Raw genomic sequence first — 4,573 nt, forward strand, 5'->3', positions numbered from 1 at the left:
TATGTGCAAACTTAGATCTGATAAAATTAAGATCATTTTCTCATGTTCTTCATATACAGCCTTTATCTCTTAAAAATATAGTTTAAAATACTTTATTTGATTTGCATAAAGGGCTGCTAGGGTCTATGTATGTATTAAAATTCTGAAATCTTAATAAAACTTATTAAAGTAATAGTGTGAAGAGTTCTGTGGTTAACTTAGGCTATTTTACATATTGGATTAATTATGATGATAAATGTTTCATTAAGTCTTTAATTATTTGAACTGATACAAGCAGAAATCATATATCTCCCAAAACTGATTTCTTCCTAAATTGTTTGTTAAGATTTTCGTTTTTATATTTCAATGAATATCTTATTTGATTTTTTTCTTCCTGTTTCATATGCAGGTCATGGCAAAACTCCAAAAGATGCAGCGTCAGTTCGAGCCACTCATCCAATACCAGCAGCCTGTGGGATTTATTATTTTGAAGTAAAAATTGTCAGTAAGGGAAGAGATGGGTAAGTGTAAGTTTTGGTGGGAAAAATCATTTGCTATTCTTGTTCTGATTCATAATGTTTATGATGTAATTGAAAAGTTGGAGTCTTGGAAATTTTGGTAATTGGAAGAGTGGAATCTGAATATTACAGTATCACAGATTGGATCTGGTTATTCTTAAATACTAGCTGAGGTTAAAACTTCAAGTGATATTAACCAAGGTTTTTTGGTAAGTTTATTATTAAAATGGAGAATTAGAATTAAGCAATAAAGAGACACTGGCTCATTTTTCCATGCCTTTTCTTATGCTGCTTTTTTCTGAATTCTGCGAAATTAAATCCTCTCAAAGTTAGTAATCAAAGTTAGTAGTGATTCACAGATATTTTACCTATAGGTTGAGACTTGGAATTTTAGTTTTCACCTGGGAAATGTATACTTGTATGCTCTTGATTAGAGGAGATTCCCAGGGGTTAGGATATGGTTTAGAAGCTTCCAAATGAGAACTCCATGGAACCAACTTTTATTTCATTGCTTTTAAAATTGAGGTCAGTGTGTGGTGTGTGTGTACATCAGAATCACTTACTGGGTTATTAAAAATATAGTAATTTAGGCCTTATCCCAAAAGTTCCTAAATCAGAATTTTCAGAAGTAGAGCTTTGGGACAAAATGGGCATTTTGAGAGAGCTAAATTTCGATGCATATCCCTCGTTAAGAAATAATTATCTAAAATCATTTTATCTATCCTATAGTATTTCTTGATTACTTCATTGTGGTAACAGAGATCCCTTAAAGCAACTATAGGTTAATTTATTTAACTACCAGGATAAAGCTATTGGATTGTGTGGGCAAGTTGTCCTGTATTTGAAGTCAATCATTTAACCCCTCTTAGTGGTCCTTCTATATTTAATCAACAAAATAAGTGTACCCAATAGATTATTTCTCTTCCTTTATTTGCTGAATATTCTCAGTGCCAACAGTATGAAAAGCAGAAAATGAAAACTTGGAATTCAGTGACAACTTTTTTTTTTTTAACTGCCTCAGTTTTCCCAGGGTGATCAAGCCCCAGATAAAGTCAGAGATACCAAGGATAAATGGTTGAGAGATGCCCCCTATTGAAATAGGCACATGGTGGTAGCCATTTCGCACTTTACAACTGTAACTTTTCTTATACTTCAGATTATATTGTCTACTTCATAATGCTGGTGTTGCTCAGGATGGTTCCCAAGATTCTCTTTTCCTTTCACTCTACTATTCTCTCTTTGCGTGATCTTGACCTTATATTTTCATGACTGCAAATACCCTGAAGAGTCTCAAACCTAATGCTGCATCTCACGCTGTTCCCTTGAGCTCCAGGTCAACGTATCTAGCCAAATGTTTGCATTTGAATGCTCTGCAGGCATTTTAATTTAGCTTGTTTAAAGTATTTTTCTCAAAACCAGATGCTTGGTGATCTCACTGTTGCTAGGAACTTGAGAATTTCCTACCTTTAGCTTTCTCTGTTCATCTCTACTATTTCTCCCCTAGTCAGGTGTTGGTTATTTATCGCCTGAATTACTGAGATGGTTGATTGATCGATCTCCTAGTTACCCTACTTTGATCTTATTCCAGTGTATAACTGTTGTTGCTTCTAACACAGAACTGAGTTGTGTCTGTCATTTTCTTGAGATTATTTGGAGCATCTATTGCTTTGAGGATAAAATGTAGACTTCTTAGCAGGGTCCTTTTGTGGTGTCACTAGCTTCTGTGTAATTTTTCAATCTCTGTCTCTTTGTTGCTGAGATCCTGCGTCCATTTTCTTTTCCTTTTATTTTTAAGATTAGGTATATTTTACATATAATAAAGTTTTGACAAGCCATGTTACCACCGCCACAGTCGATACAATAGTCTCCCCTTATCTGTGGGGCATGTGTTCTGAGCCTCCTGAGTAGATGCCTAAAACTGCAGATAGTACTGAACCCACAATTAAGTTTGTGGATTCATCCTAGAGAAAGTGCTACACACCTCATGGGTGAATATCACTACAGTCACCTTCAAAATACTCCCCTTGCCGGTGCAGTGGCTCATGCCTATAATCCCAGCACTCTGGGAGGCTGAGGTGAGAGGATTGCCCGAGCCCACGGGTTCGAGATCAACCTGAGCACCTGGTGAGCCCTCGTTGCTACAATAAATAAAAAAATTAGCTGGGTGTGGTGGTACGTGCCTGTGGTTCCAGCTACTTGGAAGACTGAGGTGGAAGGATCACCTGAGCCCAGCAGGTCGATGCTGCAGGGGCCATGAAAGTGCCACTGCACTCTCGAGCCTGGGCGACAGAGAGAGACTCCTACTCAAAAAAAAAAAAAAAAAAAAAAAAAAGCATTCCCCTTGGGAACCTGTGCACCAACACCAGTGCCTAGTCCACCTAGTCAAAGCAATTTTGGGACTCTTCTTCTGGAATAACCATCAGAGTTGTCATCATATTACCCTTGATGTGCTGAATATCATCAAAATGTTTTCCTTTCAACATTTTCTTTAACTTTGGGTAAAGAAGAAAGTCATTGGGGGCCAGATCAGGAGAGTAGGGAGGAGGGTGTTTCAATACAGTTAATTATTTATTTACTGGCTGAAAACTCCTTCATAGACAGTGCTGTACTGTGTGAGCTGGTGTATTGTTGTGATGCAAGAGCTCCTTTGGAACCAGTTTTGCACACATTTTCTCATACCAAGAATTTCTGCTAAAATTTTCCTGATTCTCTATCAATGTTTATTTGTTCTGCTATGCTTCTCACAGTCAGCTGATGATTTTGATGCTCCATTCAACGAATTTTTACAATGTTTTCATCAGTTCTGCTGGTTACTGGCTGTCCTGACCTCTCCTCATCAGTGATGCTGTCTTTCCTCTTAGAAACATGTTTAACTCATTTGTACACAGCCGTTTTCTTCATGGCATTATCCCCTTGAACTTGGATTAACATGTCCCTAATTTCATTTCCACTCCTGTAAAATTTAACAAGAAGTTTAATGTTTGTTCGTTGCTCTAAGTCAAGCTCCAATATTCTCACAGTGATACACAAATACATCACCAATAATGAACACCACTCAGCAAGACACTGCCTCATGTCAAGATGAACACGGCTGTGAGACACTGATATACCAAAGCTATGAAACCTTACCACGTTGTTTGTACAATGCTGCCAATGTAAGCGCTCTGCAGCAATTTCACGAACTTAATTGCCGTACCAAATCTGCTATGCTTTCTAGACCCAGAGGGCTACTATGTGACTGATGGGCATGTGGCATATACAGCATGGACACACTGGTCAGAGGGGTGGTTCGCTGGGTAGTGATGGAGTAGGACTGAGCTGAGTGGTGTAAGATTTCCTCACACCACTCAGAATTGCACATAATTTAAAACTTAAAAATTGTTTAATTCTGGAATTTTCCATTTAATGTTTTTGGACCGTGGTTGACTATGGGTAACTGGTACCCAGGAAAGCAAAGCCTGCAAATAAGAAGGGGATTACTGTACATGGAACGGCAGGTCCCTCAGAATTCCTCCATACCACTTTGTAGACCACCACCCTTCCCTGTCTCCACACCTTGGCAACCCCTGGTTGGTTTTCTGTCTCTACACTTTTGCCATTTCTAGAATGGTGTATAAATGGAATCATAAAGCACGTGGCCTTCTAAGTCTAACATCTCTCATTTAGCATAATGCATTTGAGAGTCCTTCCTGTTGTTGTTGCTTATGTCAGTAGAACAGTCCTTTTTCTTGGTGATTGTGTGGATGAGCAAACCATAGTTTGCTTATCCACTCCCTAGTTGAAGGACTTCTCGGATGTTTCCAGTTTATGGCAATTATAAATATAACCACTGTAGACATTTGTGTACAGGTTTTTGTGTAAACATAAGTTTTCATTTCATTTGAGTAAATATCTAGGAGTGGGATTGCTGGATTGCAGTTGAGTATTTTTAACTTTATAAGAAACTGCCAAATTGTTTTGCAAAGTGGCTGTACCAATTTGCATTTTCACCAGCAATGTATGTGAGTTGCTGTTGCTGTTAGCACTTAGTATTGTCAACTTTTGGGGTTTTTTTTTTTTTTTTTTTTTTGAGTTGG

At 37.8% G+C, this 4,573-nt stretch overlaps 1 protein-coding gene across 2 annotated transcripts in view; it reads left to right on the forward strand.

Moving 5' to 3' along the window:
- The first annotated feature begins 388 nt into the window (after positions 1 to 388).
- Positions 389 to 4,573, forward strand: part of RANBP9 (RAN binding protein 9) — a 75,446-nt gene continuing 71,261 nt past the window's right edge. For both annotated transcript variants that reach the window (XM_008056818.2, XM_021711732.1), the window contains exon 1: positions 389 to 500. The gene's annotated coding sequence lies outside the window, so the exon portion shown is untranslated. The remainder of the gene's footprint in view (positions 501 to 4,573) is intronic.

The sequence above is a fragment of the Carlito syrichta genome, unplaced genomic scaffold, assembly GCF_000164805.1.
Source record: "Carlito syrichta isolate Samal-C Ts95f unplaced genomic scaffold, Tarsius_syrichta-2.0.1 Scaffold302538, whole genome shotgun sequence".
NCBI classification, from domain to species: Eukaryota; Metazoa; Chordata; class Mammalia; order Primates; family Tarsiidae; genus Carlito; species Carlito syrichta.